General features: G+C 40.7%; 1 protein-coding gene and 1 long non-coding RNA gene across 8 annotated transcripts in view; one reads left to right on the forward strand and one right to left on the reverse strand.

Moving 5' to 3' along the window:
• NFIA (nuclear factor I A) overlaps nt 1-27,069 on the forward strand; it is a 375,972-nt gene that overhangs the window by 61,979 nt on the left and 286,924 nt on the right. For 3 of the 7 annotated variants that reach the window (XR_004903533.1, XR_004903532.1, XR_004903534.1), the window contains exon 3: nt 22,470-22,544. The exons of the other annotated variants lie outside the window; for them this stretch is intronic. The gene's annotated coding sequence lies outside the window, so the exon portion shown is untranslated. The remainder of the gene's footprint in view (nt 1-22,469; nt 22,545-27,069) is intronic. 7 annotated transcript variants of the gene reach the window in all.
• LOC118500963 lies at nt 1,549-25,187 on the reverse strand. The gene is made up of 3 exons (XR_004903538.1): nt 25,176-25,187; nt 22,088-22,097; nt 1,549-2,996 (listed from the first exon to the last, which is right to left on the reverse strand). It is a non-coding gene; the product is annotated as an uncharacterized LOC118500963 (long non-coding RNA).

Genomic DNA, 27,069 nt, shown 5'->3' on the forward strand with positions numbered 1-27,069 from the left:
AAGTGAATGTAAGTAGGGATAGCATTAGACTAGAATTGAAGACCTGGAGTCTACTTCTGCCACTGCCATTACCAAAGCATGTGAGGTTACTGAAGCCCCTTAATGTCTTTGCTTCTCCCTTTCTTAAAAATTGTAAATAATAGTACCTGCCCTCCTGGCCTTTTTTTTTAATATAATGATTAAATGATATCTAATAAGGGATACAAAAGTGCTTTGGAAACTACAAGGTGCTTTAAAGAAGTGTGTGTGTGTGTGTGTGTGTGTGTACAGAAAATCCTTTATCTCTTTGCTTCTCAGTTTCTTTCTTGGGAAAATCAGATTATTTAAATCCCATTATGCACAGCTCTCCTGTCTTCTTCCTAAGCCTCTGTATTCCATTACCTCCAGCAAATCAGAAAAAGGTGGTGAGTCAGGCTGTTGTGGAAGGCGAGGTCTCCTGTTTTCTCAGGTCCCTTTTAGTCTGTGGAACTCTAACACTGGAGTACGTATATCTCATGAAGCTTCTTACCTGTTTCAGCTCTACAAAATAAAACATGATTTGGGGGCTCTTAGATACGACCACTTCCAAATTCTTTGATGACTAAATTAAAGCACTTATTGTTAGTACTGCAGATTGATAATTATGAACTTAACATAGAGCCTAGCTGAAATTAGTGCATTGGAATTAGCTATAAAGATATTTTTAAAAAAGAAGTGTATGTTCTAATAACACTATATCCCAAAGCTGCACATGTGGAAGGAAAAAGGGTAAAAAGTAAAAATTAGAGAGGTATTAATGAAGAAAAAAAGATGTTAACCCATCGGGGCAATTGTCTTTTATTTTCAAAACCCTCAAGGCTTTATAGTCATTCATTCTCTACCATTATTTTTTGAACTGGGATTCTTAAATTTGAGTATTGATTAACAATCCAAGGTGGCCCTTCAGATTAACATATTGCCTTAACGCTGGGAAGAAAACAGTGTGAAGGCTGCAGTAGACCTTAATAGCATGGTAGAACTTTTAGAATTTAACAGATTATTTAGTCTGTCTACTCTCATTTGTCTCTTGGAAGAAGTGAGGCCTAGATAGCCCAGGCCAAGGATCTTTTGGAAGGTCATGTGATGGGTTGGAGTCAGTACTATAGCTAGTTCTTCAGATTTCCAGATTTCTACCATTCTTTGCTGTTACTGTTAATTTTCTTAAAACTAAAACAATACTGTAAACCCTAGTTAAGAGCTTTCCAAAATATTGTTAGTGTTGAATGCCTTAGCAACACTTTTGCAAATGACAGTCACTGAGGTTTATAAAGCCAGAACCTAACTTTCAGATTAACAAGACAGTGATACCTATGTGTCATTGCTGGCCAGACATATTCCTAGGTCACACATTTTAAACTCCCCCTCCCCCCACCATGGCCTGTTTTTTAAATAACAGAGGCTATTGACAACCTTCCCCTGTCACTTGCATTCGTGCAGCTTTAAATGTATGCTGCTTATTGAAAGAGTTGTTCAACTTAGAAACTCGGGAGATATATTACACCATGTAATATGCCTGCATTTGTCCATGCATTTTTTTTAAGAAACCTGATCTTATTTATGTCTGCTTTCAACAGATAGACTAGGTTAAGTTATGTTAAACATGCACTGAGGCTTGATTCACCATGCTGCAGCCTGGCTTTCTTCCTTGATTAGCTTTAATCAAACTCTCGACATTCCATGACCTTAATAAAGCTATTTTTCCTGACAACTGAGGACTGTCTTAACAAGCTCAGCTCATCCGTGCTGAAACTAAGGCTGAGTTAAGATAGGGTCTAGGTCCTCATTAAAGTCCACAGTATGGAGTATGAGAGGAAGTGATGAAATGGTGCTCCCTGAAACATCTCTTCTTTAAATTTAATTAGACAAATTACATGCAAACCAGTAGATGCCCTGGGAAGGCGACCAACATTAGGGCTAATAAAAAGCTGGGGTAGTCAAAAAGGCCTGGGGGTGGGGAGGAGATGCTTTGGAAACTTTCTAACTCTCTTATGAGAAGTAGATTAACCTCTCAATGGCTAAACATAGAAATTAGATCAATTTCAGTATTGATTTAGAAATTCATTTTATGATACTGTTCTAAGTACAAAACTATAGTTTATACTTAAATCTTTTAAAGTTTGACATGTGCACAAGTATACACAAAACATCTTATGAATACTTTATATGTAAAGTATTCATATACACTTGATATATAAAGTGTTTTATACACTGGGAGACACAATTATAGCCTGTCTGCCTTTGGAGTTTTGACAGACCTGGGTTCAAGTCCTAGCAAGTTCCCCCGGTAGCAATTTTGTGTGTATACGTGTGTGTGCACATTAACTTTACCTCTGTGAAATCCAATTTTATCATCTATACAATGAGCAAAATAATTCTTTTCCTAAAGGGGCTTTATAAGAATGAAATGAAATGAAGTAAAATTATAAGTATAGAATGCTTAGGATAAGACCTGGTACATAATAGATGCTCAAAAATAGATGCCTCATATTTAAAAAATTTCCACTTAGTCTTTTCAAGTGAACTTCCCTATAAATATGTGAATTGGATTATGAATGTAAATATTCACACAATCTTATGGATCAAGATCATTTTAAGGAAAAATGCTAGAGGACAGAAACTTACAGTTTTTGGAAAGAATGGTGACTCCAACATAACTTGTTTAGAGCCTAGGGCAGCCAAATGGAGAGACGTTTCAGAAGGTTGAAACATTTAAGTGCTGTGTGCTTAGCATTTTGTATACCTTTTAAAATTTCATTTAATTTTGAAAATGACTGCAAAGTAGGTATTACTGACCTAATTTTATAGACAAGGAGAAAGAGATACAAAGACTGAGTTGTGCATGACCATGGAAAAATCAGAGCTGGGATCCAGGGTGGGCTTAGGGCAGCTAGATGGAAAAACTGATGCAAATGTGTGTCATTTTTAAAGTCAGATTTGCCACATAAGTTCATGGGACACACAACTCTTGTCCTTTTCATCTCTGCATGAATTCGTCTGTGTTGTGTTTGACCATCAGTTCTGTTGCTTTCAGGCTCAGGGTCTCAGCCTTGGCTGCCCTCTTAGCATCACCTGGGAAGGGATCGAGCTTGAGTGTTTTCTAAAGCTCCCCTGGTGGTTCCAGGTGTGCAGCCTGAGGAAGAGAGTAGATTCAGCTGTGCCTGCCTCAGCCTTAGGGGGTTTTGCTTGTCCCTGACTTTAAGCCTAAGTATTGTCAGCATTGCTAGACAAGTCAGAGGAAGAAATATAGAAGCCCCCAAATCTTTTCCTGTTGTGACAGATGTTGATTACTCATTAGTTAGCATGTAAAAATTGTGCTGTCTATTCTTAATGTTAGCTCATTTTCTCCTTTTTCCCCCCTAGAAAGAGGGGAAATCAGGAGCAAAGGGGAAAGAGGGGAAAGAAAGAGGCCAAATCAGGAGCGAAGATTAGGGCAAAGAAAGAAAAGTGATTATGGCAACTTTCCCTTTCAGAGAACTGAAGAGCAATAGAAGTTTTTCATTTATTTTTAGTGAAACAAAAGTTATTTTCAAATTTCATTAGCCTTGGCCCCACTCTCTTAGAAGTAGAAAGGTGTCTTTGTGGTCAGACCGATTTGTGGTCAAACCTGGGCTCTTGCTTTCTAATAAAGATTTAGTCATTTTAAACTCTCAGAGTCTTGGTTTCCTAATCTGTAAAATAGAACTAACTCTGAACTCATTTAGTTACTCTGATGATAAAAAGAAAAACAGTTTGCAGAGGACAGCCCAGAACCTGACCTGTGGGGCCTTCGTGGTGAGATTACTGAGACCCAGTGTCTTTGGATACTGGTCAGATTGGGCAGTTTCCCAGAGGGCTCTGTGAGGCTTGTTGGTTCTGCAGATCAAGGTGGCCCGCAGCTGACATTTTTAATCCATGATGTTCCTATTCAAAGAGCTTGTTCTTTCCTCTCAGAGGTGCCTGAGTATCTCTTTTACAGACCAGAAAGTAAAGAAAGAAGTTAAAATACCTTTCCTGAAAGCTAGTCTGGGGAGTTGGTAGCTGATATGAATCAGCATTCCCTAAACTTGAGATTTCATAATTCTCTCTCTTGTCTTAATTCTGAGTCATTCACGCCTGCCCCTGGTCGCATTGTTAGTGAACACAGACAATTACTGGGTAGTGATCTTGTCTTTCCTTCTGCCTTTAGGCACAGCTACATCTAAATTACCCTAAACAGATGTATTCCCATTCTTCTTTAAAAGACTATGTAATGAGCTTAACTAATTTCTAACATTGATAAGCATCAGGTTAAGCATATTTCTACTCCTATCATCTTCCATTGAGGTGTAAGATTGTTTTTATACCTCTTAGGTATTTTTACAAAGAAAACTTTGCTATCTGCTAAGAGCAGTATGTTTGAGGGCTGAGCAGAAGAGTAGCTATCCCTGCAACTCCATCACCTGGTGGAAATCCAGACATTAGTCTCTACCGAACTTGAACCATACCCAATAGATGATGATAGGAATATTCAGGGAGGTAGAAGCCTCAAGACCATTCACTTCCTGAGCTCTAAATCCTTACATGACCCTAAGACAGCCAGGCAGCGGGGCTGCAAGGCTGAGATAAGTACTAGAAATTGGCCCATGTACTTTTTTTTTAAATATAGCTCCTTCCTTTACACTTTTCTGTACCTCTGCCCTGAAGGCTACACAGCCTGCTATATACTGATAGCTAAGTAAATCCAATCAACATTCTCTACTACTGCCTACAGAAAAGACCTAAATTGTTTACTTGCCTCAGGACATTGGTAAATATCTAGCTGGGCTTTTGTGGGGGAGGGAGGGGGAGAGGGTAGAGGAACACAGTGTACAGTATCTAAGTTTGCATTATAAAAACATAAATTTTATACTCCAGAATAAAAAATAAACAATTTACAGTAGATTGGCATTGTTCTAAGACTAATGAGAAATCGTCTTGTTCTGTGTGTGCAGTTCTCCCTCCCCTCCCCCCCCCAGTGGCTTTACAAATTTTCTGTAGGAAAGAAATGCTGTTTATTAAGTATCCTGGGATAGGGAAAATCCCATGATAAAAGGGATACAAACTTAAGCTCATTCCAAAAGGCTATTACCTCCGGGCATCCTGGCAAAGCTGGGGACAGAATTGGTAAGAATGAAATGAAAATGGGATGAAAATCCTCATTTTCTGTTAAATGCAGACAAGCTAGGGAATGGGGCATCCTGCATTTAGATGTGGAAACTTCATTATACAAAGGAAGGGTGGAAGAAACCTAATTTGACAGCCGTTCATGTGAAAAAAACCCAAGAGTGTAAGTTGACCACAAGATTAACAGGGGCCAGCAGCGTGACACTGCTGTTTTCAAAAGCTAATACTGTGTTGGGCTGTGGTCAGACCACAACTGGAATTTTTTTGCCCAGTTTTGGGTACAGAATGCTATGAGGTTTGCCAACAAAATGGAGACCTGGATGCTAATGGATCAGGAAATCGTATCATAGGAGGGATGGTTGAGGAAAGTGTGGCTGTAAAGGCTGGAGAAGAGATTCCTTAGAATGTCTTTAAGAACAAGCTTAAATATTTAAGGGTCTGATGGGATATTTTCTGTTGCTCCAGAAGAAAGAAGTAGAAGGGTCTTTCCCTCGAGCCCTAAACCCACATTCAACATGAAAAAACAGGCTAACAAAAACTGAGTTAACATCTTGTACTGATCGACCTATTTTTCCAACAAACCTGCTTATCGTGCTGTGTTTCAAAATGAGTGACTGCCACCATTCTTGCACCCTCTCATCCAGACCAGCAATTGGACATCACCTTTCACTTGTCCCAAGGGCAGCACCGGTGCTACCGGGCTTTAGTTTATCTCCAGTGACTCAGCCGCCGATAGCTCTTGATAGGGAGGCAAGACTTTTAAACTTGTTCGTTTCTGAAGAGTATTGAGGTATTTAGCCCTAACCAGGGGTGTCCCACCTGTGGCCCGTGGGCCGAATGCAGCTCAAAATGGCTACGAATGCAGCCCAACACAAAATCGTAAATTCACTTAAAACATGAGATTTTTTTTGTGTGCGATTCTGTGTTGTGATGTATTTAATGTGTGGCCCAAGACAGCTCTCCTTCCAGTGTAACCCAGAGATGCCAAATGGTTTAGACACCCCTGGAAGCGATGCCAGAGAAAAAGAATATGCACAGCAGAGGGAAAAATTTCACATCCGTTTTGAGGGCGAAGGTTAAGTTCTGTGTGACTCAGCATGTTGACATTCTATATGCCCCCGAATCCCTTCTGCTCCCTCACCTGCTTGTCTTGACCCGTTTGGTTTCCACACCAAAATAGTTTCGTTAACGCTATACGCATGCTCAGAAGATAGTAGTAGCTATCCCATGTAATTCAGTGGTGTGTCAGAAGCTACTGATTTACCTGGTGGGAAGATACACTTTCTGCTGGCATGATAGATCTGCAAACACACCACATTGCCAAATAATCTGGGTGATGAGGAGGTGTTTGGGGTGATTCCACTTATATAGGCAGAATGGTAGGATCCATTACTGTGTTTTGCTCCTAAAATGCAACTGGCCAAGTGCTAATTGCTAGTTAAAACACAAGAGAAGGCAATTTCATTTTGGGTCTTGGTGAGGTTCTTTTTCATTTCTTTTTCTTCTTAAAAAAATATGTGCTTTTGGCATGCTAATGCATGCATTTATTCTCTGCAAGAAATTTGTGTGTAAGAAAGAATTAGAAAACACGAAGTGCTCAATCCGTATCTCCTAAACAACAAAAAAGACTGCAATTTCAAATGAGAAATTATGTTGTGAAGAATAAAAAAGTTGTTTATTATGGCTCAAAATTTTAATCACCCAAGGGCTGTAAAGTTAAAAATAGACAATTCTGCCTTCTGTTTATGGTAAACTTGGCTGAGTCCCGGCAAATTTCAAAGCTGAACATACTGTATGTTATTTTTGCTTAATTTTAGATTCCACATTTTAAAAATTATTTCTTACAAGAAGCATATTTCAGGATATAAACTTAGCCTGAAGAACAGTATTCTTGATTTCTGCCCAGATTGAAACTCCTTTGAAAATAGTAAACTATGGTTTTGGGATTTTCCTGTTCCCAAGAATCCAAATGGGTACCTTTCTAAGTCTTTTACATTATGAATGAACACAGGAATATAAAATTGTAAAGGTTGCTTTCTGTTATCTGGTTCCCTTAGTTGTAATTTTAGGTTTCCTCACAGAGTAACTGGAGGCAAATACACCAGTATGCACTCACTTTTACTGAAGTGTTTTCTGGAGTGAGGGGCGGCTTATGTTGCCTTTAGCGTTTCAGGTAAGGAGAATGGAAGACAGACATGAGACTCTCATGACATCAAGAAGGTCTCTGCTTATGTCCCAAGGATTTAGGAGACAGCCTGGGTTAGCACCTCCCATCTGTCCCTACCAGACAGTGCAGCTTCTCTTCGGCTATGTTCACACCTGCTAGGAGAACTGCTTCTGTGGGGACTGTTTGGCCTGAGAGCAGCAGGTTTGTTGACTCAACACTCTCCCTGCCTCCTCAGAGAGGAGGCACACCTGGCTTCACCTCTTTATGTAACTCTTGTTGATTCTTGCCCCTGAGCTCTTCCAGAGCACTGTTTTGGAACTCTCCTCCCAAGGTTTTTAGAACAAGCCTTTTGGGGTGGCGAAAAAAATCTAGGGAAGGCATGTTTTTAAAACCCTTACTCAATGTGGTACCTGAGAATTAAACACACCCCACAGAGTGAGTGGTGTACTTGTAAATGTTTGCTAAATATTGTTGCATGAATGACTATTTACTGAATGAAGATCAAGATTTCTGTGATGACCCTGACAGAGGTATGTGTGTGATGAAGTTAGTAATAGCTACCACTGAAGAATTAGAGCCATGTGCTACCCACATAGTTGAATATATCATATATGTTATAGTTAATCTTCCCCAAAACTCATTTTTAAGAAGATTTTATTTATTTATTTTTAGAGCAAGAAAAGGAGGGAGAAAGAGAGAGACAGAAACATCAGTGTGTGGTTGCCTCTCGAGCACCCCCTACTGGGGATCTGGCCTGCAATCTAGGCATGTACTCTGACTGGGAATTGAACCAGTGACCCTTTGGCCCAAGAACTCATTTTATAGAAGAGAAAAGTAGCTTTACCAGGTCAGAAACTTGACCTGGGACACTTAGTAATAGAGCATCAGCTGTGTGGAATCTGTACTTAATAAGTATAGAATTAGCATGAATTCCATGTTCTTTCCAATATGCTGTACCACCAGGATTGAGAAATGTTGCAGTAACAGTACTTAGATGCTGACACATGCCTCTGAGTGGCCAAAGGATATGTCACAGTATGCATTAAGGTCTCACACCCTTCATAATGAGATGATACCCTAGGCTCCAGTCTGAACCTATTTACACTTAGTTTGTGTATAATTTTAATAAAGTTGGTTATCTGTTTTTCAAGTACAAAGAAGATTTATTCATTCAGTAAATGTTTTTCTGAATACCTGTTCTGTGCCAAGTGTTTTTCTAGATACAATGAGCAAAAAGGGAATCTTGCCCTAAAGAGATTATATTGCAGATTCATGTATGGGCAGTTTGCAAAGTGTGGTTCCTGGACCAGCAGTGTCAATGTCACCTGGGGCCTTGTTAGAAACCCCCATCCTTGATCCCCACTCCAGACCCCCTGAATCAGAAATTCAGAGGTTGAAGACCAATAATCTGTTTTTATGAAGGGCCTCTAAACAACCTTGATGTATGCTAAAGCTTCTAGAAGGCTTAAAACCATTTTTGTGTTCCAATGGTGGGTGACTCTGTGAAAAACTTTTGTCTCTAGATTTACTCCGTGTGTGTGTGTGTGTGTGTGTGTGTGTGACCTTCTGGTGGCATTTAGTGATGGGTAAAGCCCAGATGCTGGGTCCTCGCTGAGCAGAGACACTGGGACACGTGTATGTAAGCATATGGGCCCCATAGTCACATGTACTTGGATTCAGATTCTTTGCCAAGCACTAGCCACCTGAGCTGTGGACAATTATGAAATCTCTCTAACCCGAGTTTTCTCATTGTAAAAGTGAAGATGATAGTAATGGGGCCACACTTCATATTTAGTGCAGCTGCTTGGTGCAAAGAAGTGCTCAATGACTAAATTGTTTTTCTATCTCTAGGATCTAGCTCTTGGCTTGGCACAGGGTAGGTGCTCCGGGAACATTCTTTGAGAAAATGGATCGATGTTTATTTTCCTTTGTGTTAGCCATTAGCCTAAGGCCTGTACTCTTTAATTCCTGCCCTTTGTCCATTGTTAGCAGAAGAAACCAGAATAATGAGACCCAGCATCAAGGCATACCTGATGTACAAGGTTCTTTTGGAAATGTGATTTAGCCACAGCTCTTACTTAATCCTCACCTGTCTAGGTGTGATGTTGCCTTTTCCTTGGCCCTTAACTTTGAAATATTTCATATGGCTATAAAATTTCATTTAATTAAGGGGCTTCATATCTGCCTGTAGGTATTTTATTCTTGAAATGCTGGTGGCATTAATAGTAAATCTAAGAGAATCAAACTTCTGCTTGTTTTGTGCCATTTCAGCACTCAGCCAAGGAGAAAAACTCTCAAGAAAATTAATGCTTTCCTCAAGCGCAGTGGGGACATGGAGCTAACATATTGCCATATAACCTGGTTTTACTGACTCTCTCTGAATTTTTGTTTTGCCATTTTTATTGCACGTCACATTGTATGACTAAAATGAAAAGTACAATTATGAGGAGGATGTTTTCTCAAAATCTGCAGAGTCTGGCCAATCAGATAACCTTTTGGAAGAAAAATGAAATTTTGTTGTTATTCACAGATTATCTGGAGATTTTGTTGTTATTCACAAATTATCTTTCATCTCCAGACTTTTATTAGTTCATGAAATATTATGGAGCACCTACTATGTGCCAGGCATTGTTCTAGGTGCTGGGCCATACAGCAGTGAGCAAATGGGACAAAATCTCTGCCCTCCAGGTACTTGGTGACTTCCTCCTTCACACACGTGGGTGTATTTAGATGTCTCTGGAGTGGAGTTGTACACAGAAGCTGAGCTGGGCAGGCTGCACGCGGCAGAGGCACACAAATTGTAATTCCCCGGACACTGAATGGTTGCTTACTTCCAGCCATACAAGCAAGTTGCACAATTTGTAGTGTTTTGCACCTGTTTCAAAGTTTAGGTGTGAAGTTGAACTTCTTCGGTTATGAACACTGCCACTCTCATTGTTTCTCTGCTGTGGTACATCCTGGTGCCCCGGATTTATGGGGTCAAGTCAGTGCTGATTTAACATGATTCTTCTTCATATTACTGCAAGCTCCGTGTTTTGTTTCCTATGGCAGCTACAACAAATTACCACAGACTTAGTTGGTTAAAACAACATAAACTTATTTTCTTATAGTTCTGGAGGTGGAAGTCTGAAAACCAGTCTGATGCCAGCAGGGCTGGTTCCTTCTGGAGGCTCTGGGGGAGGATCTGTTCCTCATCTCTTCCAGCTCCTGGAGGCCGGTTTGGCAGTCCTGGGCTCATTGCTGCATCATTTCAACCTCTGCTTCCTTCTCCCAGATCTCCTCTTGCCTTTCTCTTATAAGGAACCTTGTGATCGCATCATTAAGTCTACCTGGATAATGCAGGAGAATCTCCCCTCTCAGGATCCTTAACTTGGTCACATCTGCAAGACTCCTTTTGCCTTTTCACAGGATCTGGAATCAGGATATGGACATCTTGGTAGTGGGGTAGGGGAGTCATTCAGCCAGCCACAGTCTGTCAGAGATTCCAGGGTCCCTGGGTTCATCAGCCAATGAGCAGGTTTTGTTTAGTGTCCCCCATTCTGTGAAACCCAACCCAACACACTCTAAAATGCAAATACTGCTAAATTGACAAGAGTCAATTGTCTGTGCTACCTGAATACCTCAGTTATTCTTGTTTCTTCTACAAGACTCAGCTCAAAAAACCCTCTCCCAGGAAGCCTTCCTGGGCTCCCCTGGTCTTGTTTGATGCTCCTCTTTTGTGATTGTGTGCAAATGACTATATGATCGCATCCTTCCTGTTGCAATTATTGTAAATTGTATTTACCTGTTGTTGCCAATTGTTGCCCACTGCCCTGTGTCCTCCCCCACTTTCCTAAATTGTGTGCTCTTTACAGTAAGGTGCTGCTTCTGCTGGGTAAACAGAACATATTTGATAAGAGTTTCTGTATTAAAGAATGGGTTTTCTTCTTTCATACATTTGAAAACGTGTGTTCATGCATGTTCAATTTAATTTCCCTTAACAAGGAATTTACTTATTTACTGAAATTTGGAAGTGGAGTGTGGCCAAGTGGGTTCAGGAAGGACTGCCATCATATGACTTGCCTAAGTTGTATTTCACAGTGTCGGGATACCTGACTGGCTGGGAGTTAGTGGAGATTATGGTGGTTCTTTTCAAGTGGATATAATCCTGAAGCTATGCACTCTCCCTTCCTCAGTGTTATCATAAACCAGGTAGGTATTGAATATCTGAAAAAAAAAATGATCTAAATCAAGGTGAATGATTTAGTAAATCCCTAAGTTCTAAAACTAGTTATAGTTACCAAAGAACAGATTCTGGTGACCTAATAACTTGTGTGTTTTTTTAAAGATTTTATTTATTTATTTGTAGAGAGAAGGGAAGGGAAGGAGAAAGAGAAGGAAGGAAACATTAATGTGTTGGTACCTCTTATGTGTCCCCTACTGGGGACCTGGCCTGCAAGCCAGGCATGTGCCCTGACTGGGAATCAAAATGGCAACCCTTTGGTTCATAGGCCCGCGCTCAATCCACTGAGCTACACCAGCCAGGGCTGTGGCCTAATAACTTTTAAGGTTATTCTAATGTAATAAGGTTTCTGGTAATTGAGATATTTTATTTCCATTTAAAAAAAATAGAATCTTACTATGTGGAAAAAAAATACTCTGAGTCCTATATGGTCATTGTTGGAAAATAATTTTGCTCCCCCCCCTGCCCAACAACATTCAGGCTGTTTCTTTTTTTCTTTGTAAATAGAACTTGGGCTTTCTATGTTGTTGGAAAGCATGCCATTTTCATCTGTTTTTTCACCCAGTGGTGCTCACTGATACCATGTAAATTTTTATGGTTCCAGCTGCACCAAGGTGTGTAGCTTGAAACTTCAGTTGGATTAAGAACATACCTTGGTGTGAGGGCTGAAATTGGAGAAATGGGACAACATAAGGTTGCATCTATATATGTTGCAATTAATGTTGATGAGTGGGCAAGATTCCAACATTATCCTAAGGGATTGGCTGATGTTCATTGTAAACCAATACAAGTGAGTTCTTCCCCTGCAGGTGTGAATAGTTTTATTTAGTAAGTGGATTGGGAAAAGCAAGGGATATTTTACCACATTCCAGTTTATGTTACATGTTGAACATTAACCAGCTGCTTAAGGTACAGCTTATCATTGAATGATGGTAATAGGTTTCCTGAGACATCGCTAACCTATCTTGGTGTCTTCAGGGTCTAGCATCATGCCTGGTACATAGTAGGTTCTTACTAGCATTTGCGAAATTAATAGAATGAATGAATGGTTACTGTTACCAGGCCCCTTAAAAAAACTGGTCCCTGCCCTGGCTGGCATAGCTCAGTGGATTGAGCGAGAGCTACAAACCAAAGGGTCACTGGTTCAATTCCCAGTCAGGGCACATGTCTGGGTTGCAGTCCAGGTTCCCAGTGGGAGCCATGTGAGAGGCAACCACACATTGATATTTCTCTCCCTCTCTTTCTCCTTCCATTTCCTTCTCTGTAAAAATAAATAAATAAAATATTTTTTTAAAAACTGGTGCCTGCTTACCTCTCTATTCTTTTTACCACCTACCAACTTCTAGCCATAATACATCATTTGTAGCATGCTAAATATTCCACATTCTTTCTTGCCTTCAGAATTCTGTACTTATTCTCTCAGCCTCTGATGAAATCATCAGTAGCCCCCTTTGTTTGGCTAATTTCTACCAGTTCTTTATGATTTAGCACCTTCTAGAAGACTTTTCAGGGGCATCATTGCTGGTGTCTCATTGAAGGCCTGGTTCTCTTCCATATCTCTGTGAACCTCTGGATAACAACAGGAAGCTACTGACTAGTGCACCTATTTTTTCAGAAACTTTATTTATTTTTTACAGAGAAGGAGCAGGAGGGAGAAAGAGAGAGAGAGAGAGAGAGAGAGAGAGAGAGCGAGAGAGAGAGAGAGAGAGAGGGAAACATTCGATGTATGAGAGAAACGTTGATCTGGTGCCTCTTGCACATCCCCAACTGGGAACCTGGCCTGCAACCCAGGCATGTGTCCTGACTGGGCATCGAACCAGTGACCTTTTGGTTTGCCCAACCCACTGAGCTACACCAGTCAGGGCAACCATTGAAACCTGTATCTGACCCTTCTATCCAGTAGAATGAGGGTTATTGTCAATTGCTGGAATCATTTGGATTACATTTATCAAGCTCTACTTTATTGATACTGTCCTTTTACAAATAGGCCAAACATGACTCTATAGTCAGAGAAACTGAAAGAGTCAAGTCAATAGCCAACTCGATTGTGTTTACAGAGCATTGGTATCAGGGTAAAGTGGATGATGAAGTAGAACCAATGATGAATTGCCTTTAGTATGGCTGATACCAAGAGGTCCAAAGAGACCAAAAGAGGTGGGAAATTAAACCCTTCTCTTTCTAATTCAGTTTAGGAAAGTTAGTGCATAGTAGGTGCTTAGCTAACATTTGCTGAGGCTGAAAGAATAAGTGAATAAATTTTTTCCCTTGTCCCTTTTTTTGGCTTTATCAGATTAAAAAAAATTCTTAGTCTCCTCTACTTTACTTCTTTCTGCCCACATAGCCATATCCTCAGTCTATACTTAGCGCTTTTGCTAAGATTGACTCATCTTCTTTCTGATTGCCTTAGTGATATAAAACTCTGGTATCCATGGGAATGACGTAAGACTGTATTGCTTTTGTGCTTGGAAAAATGTAAACCAGAAGGGTTAGCTGTTAGTACTGGGACCAACTAACTCTTGAGAACTATAGGGCGATCACACTTTTCAATTCTGAAGCCAGTGTGGAAAACAGCACCATCCAGTAGGAAACTAATCTGCCTTTGTGACAAATATGATTCAAATCTGGTCTGTGCCGTGGGTGAGCTGTGTGACTTTGGGCAAGTTTAACCTCTCTGGGTTTCTTTACCCCAGCTTTTTTTTTTAAATGGGGGAACAATATTAACTCATAGGATTGTGTGACAATTTGAAATGTTTTTCTTTTCTTTTTTTAATTTTTAGGCAGAGGGGAAGGGAGGGAAAATGAGAGGGAGAGAAACATCAATGTGTGGTGGCCTCTCATGCACCCCCTACTGGGGACCTGGCCCACAACCCAGGCATGTACTGACTGGGAATCGAACTGGTGACCCTTTGGTTCACAGACTGATGCTCAATCCACTGAGCCACACCAGCTAGGGCTGAAACGATTTTCTTTAGTGCCCTAGTCTATATCTGATGTTCAACAAATGGTAGATATTGTTATGACTATTACAGCATGAACTAGGTTGGGTATAGATCCTTGCAGGTTGGGTGTCCAACCTTTTGGTGTCTCTGATCCACACTGGAAGAAGAAGAGTTCTCTTGGGCCACACGTTAAATACATTGCGATGAGTAATCACACCAAAAAATCTCATAATGTTTTATGTAAATTTACTACTTTGTGTTGGGCCACATTCATATCCATCCTGGACCGTATATGGCCTACAGGCCACAGGTGGGACACCCCCACTAGAGTATCAGTGAAGACAAGGTTATAGGAACCCACCAAACCAGGGTGGAATGGCTGAGTTAGATCTAAACCCTTTCTGTGGGTCTACAAAGGAGATTTTCTCTTTTCATCTGGGAAAAATTCAGCAGATGTGTTTAAGAAGGGAACTGAGAATGTTTTTTCCCTATGTTCTATGTATTTCAGAGCTGGCTAGAAATTGATACTAATTACTAAGAAAGGATTTTTAAAAATACATGTTAGGAGGTAGAGGAAAGAACACTGACCCATATTCTGGGGTCAAGGCTTTGCTCTGCTCATCCCCGTGTTCTCTGCCAAGTCCTCCTCTGTCATCACTCTGCACCCTTCCCTGGGAGCCCAGCACGCTGGACCAGATGGCCATCCTGGCCCTCTGCTGTTTCTTCTTCCCAGGTAAGAGCCTGGCCTACCTGGAAGTTCATATGGGTGGCTCCAGCTGGGCTGCTTTTATTATTCCAAAAAGTGTCAGCAGAGAGTTGGCTGGATGTTGGAGTGTCCCATGTGATTTGACATTTTGGGGCATCCTTTTATGCTACAATTCTAACTGGCCAAAAAAGTTTTCCAGCTCAGAAATTCTAAGAGTGAAAACTCTTTGAATAAATGAAACCAAGAAAGGATTTTTGCAGCAAATTTTTAAATTCTCACATGGCTTGATTACAGGAACTGCTTCAAACACTGAACTTCTTCAGGAGTGTTGATAATGCTTGTCTCTGAATGGGGAATGAATTTCTCAGCTTCCCAAGAATTAACGATGACAAAAATTAGCCCAACAAACCCCAAGGTGTCTGAAGCGCCTGCTTTCTTCTCAAAGAGCCGATCAAATACTCTTCTGTTGGCTCAAGAGCTATCAGCAGTATTGAACAATTAGACTAGAATGAAGGGTTGTGAACAGTTGTTCCCTAAAGGCTTGGAAATTAACAAAGGCCATATTAGTAAGGCAAGGAGGGAGGGAGATGAGGATAATGGGGTTTGGGAGGAACAATTCAGAAGTGGAGAGGGTGATTGGAGGTATTTTTTTTCCCAGATGGTTTTCAAAGAAAAGAGATTTGTGTAGTTTGCTGTGGGGCTGAGAACACAGTACAAGGCCAGTGATGTTCTTTTTTCATCCAACAATTACTTTCTCTGGCCTGTTCCTTTTAGGCTAACAAAGTATCTTCCTTTCCTTTTTCATGGTTATTGATAGCAAGAGTTTAAGGGCTTTTTGCTTCCCAGGGCTCAGGATTGGGTGGAGAAAAGCATACACCTAAGAGAGAAAATAGACATTTTGCAGATTTTTCTTGAATTTTGTCACAGGCAAGAGAAAATATCCAGGTTTTCATTTTAGTCTGGGGGTGACTGATTTCTTTCTTTCAAAAGGCTGATAGAGGGGGTCACAGCCTTAGAAAGGGAAGAAGCCAGAGAAAGGGAGAAAAGAATGAGATTTATGACCTTCTGCATCCCAGCTTTTATGTCGTGTTACCATTCCCAATACTGGAAGTTCACGATGCCCTGAGAAACAGCCGTCGAGCTCTGATCAGCGATCTGCATGCAAAGGCACAATTAAACAGTCCAGCTATTGCTTTGATTCAGACACGCACAGTCACGTCCTGGATCCTAAGTGCTGCTTCCCTTTAGTTTGTCCTCTAGCCACAGAACCCAGTGTTTCATGGATGGATGTGACAGACCACCCAAGGCCACTCATGTTATATTGAGGGCGGTGGACGATGGTGCTTACAGAGGAGTCATTTCAACAATGGGACTGTTGCATTATTCTCTCTGCCGTCAGCCCTCTGCACTCAGAACATGGAAACCTTTGCATCTGTTGCCACAGAATACTAAACTAATAGGTGTTTCTCAGAGAGCCCCTTCCTGGTCCCATAACCCTGAGATAATAATTGAAGATCTTTAAAAATGTATGTGTCTTCCATTTTTATTCCATATGGCCCCTTAGGTAACATGACCCAATGTGACCATTCAATGACCCTGCTTACACTTGGATTACTCAGTACAAAGCAAATTTATGGTTGTTTATTCTCTCCTCCTATCAGCTATTAGTGCCTAATCATATGGTCTATCGATCATGAGATTAATCGCCTGCTCAAAGAGGCAGCAGGTCTCGTGGAATGCTGCACTGTGCCAGACTGAACTTCAACCTTTTATACAAACTGGAGGAGTCAAAATCATCATTCACTGCCTGAAAGCCCCTCGTCCCTAGGCCTCCTGAACCCCAGGAGGTAAATCCCTGCTTTTTCAAACGGTGTGCTTTGCACTTCCTTTCCTTGTGTAAAAGTCATTGATTCAGGCAGGCACTTGCAAATGAAATCCTTTGCAAGGCATCCTATAAATAATGATCTAAACTGAAAATACAAGGGCTTTATTATACAAAGCCCCATAGTGCTGCCATCATTAAAGGTCTGTCAGTATTTCTATTACAAATTCTCATTTTAGAAGATTTATAACTGGGCCATTAAAGTTTTTCTCTGGGCTAAGACTTTCTAAGAGTGTCCTGATCTGAGACACCCCTCCCCCCGCTTTTAGTGGAATGTGTTTCTTTAAAGAAAGAAATAATAAAGTCCAGAAACATTATCACATAGTAGTGCATGTCTATAAATACTGGACACTTTAAAGTTTGAGTACTGCATCCCCTGAAGTGACTTCTGTTCTCCTCCTCTGTGTTCTCATTGACATTATGAGAACAGAGAATCATTGTAGCGTTCCTGCTGTAGTGCTGTAATGTTTGTTTCCTGGCCTGTAGGCCCCACTCGAAGGAGAGTGAGGGACGGGTTCTTAAGTCATTTGTCTTGGTTGCCTTGCTTTTACCAGAGAGCCTCAGCCAGCGTGAGTACTGGGTTTGTTCAGTAAATGTACCGAGGGATGGGAATCAGGAAACTTCTTTTCCAGTCCTGGGGTAGTTGTTTAAGGTGGGGGTGGTGAATTCAGGCCGTAAATTTAGACAAGTCACTTTACTTCTCTGTAAACAAGTTTGCTGATCGATGAATCGAATGGGCTGGCTGGTCAGTCTTGTTCTTGGAGTTGAAGGCTGCCAGCATGGCGTTTTCAAACATGGGAATCTGAACACCTTTACATAGAATCTGGGCTGTCAAGTTTGCCATAATCCCCACTGTGTCCTCTGACAGTACCTTGCATCAGTGGCCTGCTTCAAGCATTTGCCTGCATGGTCTGAGTTTATTGTTCCTTGTAGTTATGTTTATAAAGTGATCATTTGCTTTGTTGTTATATTTAGGGTCTGAGATTCATGTTAGCTGGGGATGCTCTTGAGTATAATTCTAATTCTTTAACTTCCCATTCTTTTATCATGAAGAACATCAACTCTTATTTTTTTTGTTTTATGTTTTGAAAATTTTTGCCTTCTAGACAAACTGCATTGGTTAATAATTAATTTATATTTTCTCATTTTTAAAGCAAACAGATGTCTATAACTGAGTATGTAGATAGAAATGAGCCAACAGCAGTTAAGAGTATGATATACTTTTTGTGTAATGCATTGGCTGATGTTTTAGCAAGCCTGTGCAGTTGTCTTATGGGTAAGTGTAGTTTCTATTTGAGGTTTTAATATTCTAAAAATAGCTCCTAGATCTTTCTGCTTTTTTAGACATGTGACATTCCAAGGACTACAGATGAGTGTTTAGTTTATTCTTTTAAGAGTTGCTGTCCTCAGAGCTTCAAATAAGTTTGTCTACATATGTGGTCCATGTCTTTTAAATTGTCTCCTTACTGGTCAGCTTAGGGAAGGAAGTCTCTATAAAACCTGGTATTTACATTGGATGGGAGGAAAAGAGCTTCCTAATATGAGTTTACCCCATGGCTCTTGCTACATTTTCTCCCTTTAGTCAAGAACATTTTGGAAGTTTTGCTAAAAAGAGTGGAGACAATTTAATACTCGGCTCCTCTCAAGCTGAGGAGAACCCTTCCTTTCTTTCATCTCAACTTGGGCTGTTGGTGAATATTATAGATCGAGAATTTGAAAGCACACATTTAAATGGAGGAAATTAAAGCTCTATAGCCTAGAAGTAATCTGCATATAGGCCAATCTTGAAGCCTGACCTTCAGTGTTTCAAGTAGTGAGCATCAAGGGAAAGTAAAGGGCTTTGAAGACAGCCACTGGGCTCAGTCCGGTTACAACATGGATACAATTTAACAAGGAGAAGCAGTGTCCACATTGTGGCTAAGAGTTGGGGCCCCTTAGGGTTCCACTAATTTGGGTTTAGTTCTGTCTTGTTTCTTTAATCAATTCCTACCTTGGAGAGGTTACTTAAATCTCCATAAGCCTCAGATTCCTCATTTATAAAATGGGGGTAATAATAGCTTGTTGTGAGGAGCAAACACAAAGGATTCATCATGTTGGTCACAGAATAAACAATATTAATGGTCAGTATTAGCTAGGGCATAGTTGAAATATATTCATGAGCTTTGAGTCTTTCTTTTTAAGAGTTTAAAACTCTGCTTTCCTAAGAGTGTCCGTACACACTGGGTCACCTACCTACATTTCCAGGAGGTTGTGTGTTTCATCAGTCCAAACGTGCAGCTTCCAGTTTTTCAGGAAACGAATGCTGTTTGATTTTAAAAATCGAAAGTTGAAATCTTCCCTCTCTGTTTTCTTTTCCCTCCAGATCAATCCGAATTAAAGTTTCATTGCAAAAGTTTCACTGACACTTATTAGCATTAATTATTATGTGTGTGCTGGTGATAGTCCTGAAGTGAGTTCATTAAGGATTAAAACCTTTGAGAAAACTTTAAACCCTTATGGACTCATAGAGTTGGAAGGGACCTAGGAGATCATCTCCTCTAAGCCCCATTTTGCAGATACGGAAAGTGTGTATTACAAGTTAAAATACGTTTTGAACAGCGCCCCTCTTACATAGAGGCTTTTCACTTTGCGATCTCACTGGAATCTGCGCTCATTTGCCGCTCTGTGACTGTGTTCTTGTTGTGGGACTGGTGTGTGTGTTTTAGAGACCCCTGAGAGAGAGCACTGGGCATTACTTTTGTGGCAAAGTCACGGGGGCAACAATCATTATTAATGGATTCCATTATTTGGGAGAGCATTTTACTGACTATAGAGAATTCACTGTCTTGATTTATTGTGCCCCATTTGTGTTATACCAGGTAGTTTAAAATGATATTCTCTAAACTGTTGGGCTGAAAAATTGTCTGATCTTGGCAGTTATCCCATCAGTAAGACCTTCCTTTTACTACTGAAAATACATAGTTTTGTTGAAAGGACCCTTTTGACTGGTCCCCAGTGCCCTGAATGTGCTTAAATCCCTCACTACTGAAATAGGAGGATTACTCCTGCTATCATTGTTCTAAAACAAACTTCCTTTTGGACGATAACAGCAGCGGTAAATCAGCTGTTGAAGAAAGTACCGGCTTAACTTCAGTTTGCGTTAAAAGGGCTTCCTCTTTAATTGACAAGTGTCACGTATAATAGAGCGCGGCAACTCACAGAGAAAACCGTGCGCCGGACTTCCCGCTGGGGTTGGCGTTCCTAATGAACGTACCAGTGAATACACTGCGGCAAAAAATTAAAGCGCTCCAACCGGGGTGCATTCATTCTGCTCACTCTGGCCAGCGTGGTGATCGGCACCAGCCCACACTGATAACCAGAGAGACCTGGATTGGTCATGTGGCTGTTCTGTAGCTCTGAGCTAGCGTGGCTGTGGTCTTTCCTATGGTGCTGTGAGTGATAGCACAGATTCGAGTATCAGATCCAAGGAAAAAACAAACCAATTTAATTTTTTTTATTTTGACATATAAAGACAATAAGCTATTTTCAGTGTATGCGATCTCTTCACAGAGTGGTGGTTTCCTCGCTCTGGACCACTTGCTAACGTTCATAAGTTTCCTTCCTTTCCAGTTCCCCTTTTCCTTCCCTTCACTTTCCAAAAGAGAACAGACTGATTTTTTAGAGGTGATGTTTACAACAGTTGAACACACTCAAATAAGCACTTAGAATAACATCAATAGAGGAAGGGGGAAAAGGGGTGTATTATTATCAAATTAAGTGATGGATGGGCAGCGATATTTTATTTATTAAAGCTCGTCTGAACACCACTGGAAAGAGTGTGTGGATTCTGAAGTGTGCAGATTAGAAAGGAATGTCGAGTTTGGAAACGTGGCAGCCTGCAGCACTGTGTATGGTTTAAATTAAACCTTTTTTTGGAAAGCAGAATAGCTCTAGGCCACATTTAAGGGAAAAGCTACAGCAGAGTGAGCTGGCTGTGGTTTTTCTTTTACTCTGTAACCGGCCCACTTTCCCTTGTTTTAACACAGAAAAGAGACTTTGGACTCCTTCAGACCAACCACATAGCTTCTCTGCTGACCACAAAAAGGAAGCTTGGCGTAGAAGCCATAGGATTAATACCCACTGTCTCTTAACCCAACAGAGTGTGAAAACTTTTATAAGAGATTTCTCTGGGCAGACTGACACTGTGGTTGGACTTTAAACATTTTAAATCAAGAACAACTTTGAATTGCATTATGCCACAGAGCTCTGTAAATTGTTATGTGCGATCCCACTGTTAAAAGTTATTTACACGAATCCCCAGGTTTCAGAGGGATAAACCACTAACAGCTTTGTGTATCTTGATAAAGAAATACAAGGAGAATTAAAGGTATGCCCACGCCCAATTATCTCAGATGGAGTAGGTAGATCAGAGTCAATCAGATTTTATTGTTCTTAAGCAAATGGAGACAATTGGCTCTTGGCAGAAAAGCCTTTTCATCTTTGAAAATAATAAGATTAAGATTATGGATTCTATTAATCACTTGATAAGCTTTATTAATTCAACACATTATTTTTAAACTGGAAAGAAACCTTCCTTTTAATAGAGGTGCATCTTTCTAAAGTAATTTTTGTGTTGCAGAGGTGTTATTTAATTTGCTGACCTGCTAAAGTGTTACAAATGATTGTTTTGGTGTCCTGAGCATTAATTTTAATGATTGGAATGTTACTATGCTGATTAATCATGTGTTTGCACAAAGCAATTCTGAAATTAGCAAAAAAAAAAACCCCAAAACAACAAAAACAAATAAATAAAACCCTTCTGTGTTTGTATTTATATTTATCCATTTAAATAGCTAGGATTGATATATGTTAAGTCATTTGGATTTACATTTTGCCATGCCGAATAAAGTAGCTTTTCATAGGTGCACTGCATCAGCATTCTACTTTCTGTTCAACAAAGAATCTCGACTGAAATAGTTGATTTGAAAAGTTGAAGGGAAAAACCTGCATACATGTTTCAAAAGCGTGGTCTTACAGTAACCACTGAGTTAACCCTTGGTTGACTCTGTGTTGTGAGAAGGGTTTATTTGCCGTCATGAGAGAAGTTGGTCTGTGTGACACTTTCTGTGTGTGAAGAAATGCAGTTGTCGTCTTGCCTAGACCATTAAAACAGTGTTTAAATACTTCCAGTTGTGAGGAGCCTTGCATTTATTGTGGTTATTTTCCCAGGTGTCTTAGGAGCAGCTGTTTTGTGCTTTCCTGAACTTAATAGTTGAAGAATGTGGGAAAGAAATGGTGTGCTTTCTGGGTAAAGTATTTTAGCCACCTTGGAGTACTTGCATTGCATCTTGATCTTTTTCCATCTTGGTGGAATTATACTGTAACTAATTGAATCCATTGATCACTGTCTTGTTTTTTTTCCATCTTCTTCTCAGAGGATTCATTTCATAGGGGTCTATACATCAGTCAAGAAAATGACTACAGAGGAATTACCAAGACTCATAATAAAGGTAATTTAACCTAGTTTAATATTTTTTTAAGGGCAAAACTCTCTAAGTGTCCTTTCCTGGTGAGAGTTAACTTCTTACTTAGGCTATGTTGAAAAACTAATCAAAATATACTGACCAGTACTTTCAGAGTGGGAGAGATAAGAGGAGAGAAAAAGCATCGATCTTAGAATTAGATGACCTGGTTTCTAGGCTTATCTATACCAACACTTTTCAAACTTTAGTGTGCATATGATTGACAGGCGATATTGTTAAACTTCAGATTTGGAGGCAGTGGGTCTGTGGTGTGTCTGAGATGTTGCATTTCTAACAGACTTCTGGGGATGTCCGTCCTGAAGGACTTCAGACCATGCCCTGCATGACAACGATCCATTTTAGTACCTAACTAACTTGGTGGCTTTGGATATACTATTTAACAGCTCTGCATCTCAGTTTTCTAATCTCTAAAATAGGGACATCAGTCTGTGTGCTCTGCCTGCCTCACCAGAGGTAATGGAGTGTCCAATGAGATAATGTAGATGAACTTTTTAAAGGTTACATAAGTAGAAAAATCTTCGTTTATAGACATTCTTTGAACACCTCCCATCGAACCCGAGGGAGGTGCTCTGTGAGGGGAAGTTCCCTGAACCTGAGACAGGAGAGAGGGACTGGACTCTTTACTTCCCTCATCCACTCCGTGTCTTTGGCCAAATCACGTCACCCTTCTAGTGTCTCATTATCTCATCTTTAAAATAAGGGCTTGACCTGGATTAGAAGTTCTACACGTGTGGTAGCCAGACCAACAGCATTGGCATCATTTGGAAACTTACTAGATTTCTCCTCCCTTACCAGACCCAGAGAATCAGAAATTCTGGGGTGGGAGCCCAGCAGTGTTTTTAACAAGTACTTCAGTTGATTCTGATACATGTTAAATTTTGAGAACCACTCTGAAGTGTCATCCAACTTTGAAACAGATTATTTAAGCATTGTCATTGTAGGTTCAGCCATGGGTATGCCTTTAGGTGCTATGTAGAGACACTCTCCTTCCTCATAGGAAGAGAAGAGTTGGGAGTTGAGTGTTGTCCAAGGGGGTTCACTGAGCATGGGGGGAGGAGGTGTGAGCATCTGGGGGCTTAAGCCTCAACTGCTTAGAAGTCCTAACAGATTATAACTGCACTGACCTACTCCTTTCTGGCTTATCCCAGCTTTGGAGGAGGCTTTAGTGGCCCATGCAGGCTACTTAAGACAGACAACATGCAGACTGAGGAGGTTCTCTTCCACTCTTATCTTTCTTTCCCTGATGGTTGTCATCACGATACAGTTCTGACTAACATTTTTCAAACATTTCAAGTGCTGCCATAAAGGTGATCACAATCTATTTGCATAAGGTAGGCTGGCGTGAGATGGGAACTGAGAAAGTCAGATTTGTGTTTTTCTTATAAAGTCATTTCTAGTTAGACTTCACATATCTACAGTTTTGGTTTTTTGCTTGTTCATTTAGGAATATATCTTAGCACTAGGTAAAAGGCACAACCAGCCTCCAGTTGTCCAAAGTAGGTTTTATCAAGTTCAAAATCATGGAAGTTCATGAATTTTATACTTGGAACACACCCTCAATGAAGCCTAACAACTTATACACAAGTCTGATTTTTCATTCTAGAGCAGCAAATAAACTCCTGGTAGACAGCTGCTTGAGTCTAGAAAGTAGACTCAGTGAGGAGTGTTAGCTGGCAAGCTGAATGGTGAGAGAAGACATGGAGGCACTGTCAAAAGTAGAGCAGAGCCCTGGTTGATGTGGCGCAGTTGGTTGACAGGTCGACCATAAACTGGAAAGTTGCAGGTTCGATTCCAGGTCAGGGCATATGCCTAGGAATATGCCTAGGTTGTGGATTTGGTCCCTGGCCAGGGCACTTACAAGAGGCAACCAATCAATGTCTCTCTCTCATATCAGTGTTTCTCTTCCTTTCTCTCCTCCTCCCTTCCCCTCTCTCTAAAATCAATTGGCATGTCCTTGGGTGAGGATCAATAATAATAATAATAATAATAATACATTACAAAGAAGTAGAGCAGATATGAGGTTGAAATTGGTAGATTGAGACACTCTCCCCCGATATACACACACATGTGTATATATGTGTATGTGTGCAATGTAAAAATAAACATGATGTACTGCATATGTATGCACACATATAAATATATACAGATATACATATTAGTACATATATTTATATAAATGCATGCACATTTGTTTATGTATATACAGACACATGCACAAATACACACATATACCCTATATACTAATATTCCTAAATCATTCTGTCACGTGCCCCCCTGCCTGCAGTGGGCACGGAACGCTGTGGATGGCTCCTCAACATACAAGAAAAACATACACAGAGACAACCGGGTCCTGTGGGGAAGTAGGAGCAAAATGGCCACTCCCTCTGGTGGGGAAAGTGCCCCATTCCCCCTCCCGGGAGGCTTTTTTATTGGTTTCGTTTGCATAAGAATTCAGGTAAAGCTCATTACTCATTGCTAGGAAGTAAGGATCAAACAATAGATAACAAGGAAGCCTATTTTGAGTCAGGGTCAAAGAGCTGTCAAACTTTAAAGAACAAACTTACTTCTTCCTTGGACCCTTATCATTCATCTGAGAACATTCTAAACAAAGCAGGTTTCACAGGATTTTACGTATTTTTTCTTAGGCGTGATCACCTGGGGAACCCACCCTTTTCAGCACAGAACTGCACCACCCTCTGTCATTGTTTCAGGCTTAGGTGGAGCAAGGGAACTAAGGCAACCAAGAGATAAGGAGATTTTCTCCCGGAAGATGAGGACTCAGGCTAGTCAAAGCCGAGGGGCGAGGGTCCATCACCCCCTTTTGCTGTAGCCCCCAAAGTCCTTTCTTGGGGGCGTCCCACGTGATCGTGCCTGTCTTAGGTCATTCCACCCTTGGGGAATCTTACCCGTCATTGGCTAACCGACCAAGCATTGGGGTTCAGTTATGAATGAAGCAGCAGAAGCAGCGCTCCTGCCAGGGAGATAAGCTTTTGTCTCCTTGCTGGATTATGGTCCAAGGCCACTCCCTCAACCTTAGCCTTGGCGGGGGTTACAGCTTCTGATACCAGGCAGGGTGGTCGCCAACATTGTTCTTTGGGTAGCCACTATAATGGAACACTTTCATGTAACTCATGTTCTTAATGATGTCTTCAAGAAAGATCTAGTTATGTTTTAGTATAAGACTATTGGTTACAAATTATAGAAGATTGCTCTCCAAAATGAATTAATATAGAAAACAAATTATCCTTAAAGTGATCAATATAAGCTTTGCAAATTCACATAATTATGGAATATCTGCAATTATGAAGGACCTTATAGATCATCTTAGCCAGAGATTTCAGATTTTCTTTAAACAGGTCTCTTTTCTTCAATACTAAATGCACAGGGAAGAGGAAGGAAGGGAGGGAGGGAGGAAAGAAGGAAGGGAGAGAGAAAGAAAGAAAGAAAGAAAGAAAGAGAGAGAGAGAGAAAGGAAGGAAGAAGGAAGGAAGGAAGGAAGGAAGGAAGGAAGGAAGGAAGGAAGGAAGGAAGGAAGGAAAGAAAGAGTGGGGATGTGGGATCTCTTTTAGCTTTGACTCTTCTATTCTTTCTCTAGAGGCAGCTGAGTTGGAATCAGTCCCTGGGGCAAAAAATTACCTGGAGTGCTTTGATGCAGATTATGATTCTGTAGGTCTGGGGCAAGGCCTGGGACTCTGCATTTTTAATAAACTCTTGAGGTGTTAAACATACAGTGACTGCAATCTGAATAGCAAGGCCCTGGGGAATCTGTGTGGATAGTTTGAAAAACTTTGACAGGCCAAACTCTTCATTTTACCAATGTGGAAAGGAATCCTTGGACTTTATGTCCATGATTTGCCAAAAGCACAGGCCTAGCGAGGGTCTTCTGATTCCTAGTAAGCCTCCACTCTTCTATGTCATGCCTGAGAGGAGTGGCTGTTTCTAACCCCGCCGGCTGAATGAGGTAGCCTAGTACTGGGGTCCCATGGGTGCCCCCAGTGCCCGCACAAACTTAGTTGTCATTATACATGATGCCGGGAATTTGTTCCCTTCCAGCCCACTGTCTGCCCTATGGAGAACTAGTAGTATGGATCAGACCCCATTTAGGGTGGAACATTCTCAATAGCCAGTGAGGGCAGTTAGGCCGGCAGCTATGGTGTCTGCTGCCACGGCAGAATGGATAAGCAGTTCTCAGCACCCCCAGCATAATCCATAAAACTCTTTCAACCTCTTTTTTTTTTTTTTTTTTTGCATGATGTCTAGTGTTTGCAAATGGAAAGTGGCTGAGAAAAAACAGAGTGAAACTTTATATAAAATATTTATACCTTAAAGATCTTTTATCTTGTGTCATTCAAGAGATAGAGAAGTGAAAAATGTATTGGGAGTACATTATCAAGAGTACATTATAAATTTAAATCTCAGATTGAATAATACCAGCTGCTAATGTGTGGAGCTTTGGAAATGAGTCACTTTTGAATCTTGAGAATTTACTGTA

The sequence above is a fragment of the Phyllostomus discolor genome, chromosome 5 (assembly GCF_004126475.2).
Source record: "Phyllostomus discolor isolate MPI-MPIP mPhyDis1 chromosome 5, mPhyDis1.pri.v3, whole genome shotgun sequence".
In the NCBI taxonomy this organism is placed as follows: Eukaryota; Metazoa; Chordata; class Mammalia; order Chiroptera; family Phyllostomidae; genus Phyllostomus; species Phyllostomus discolor.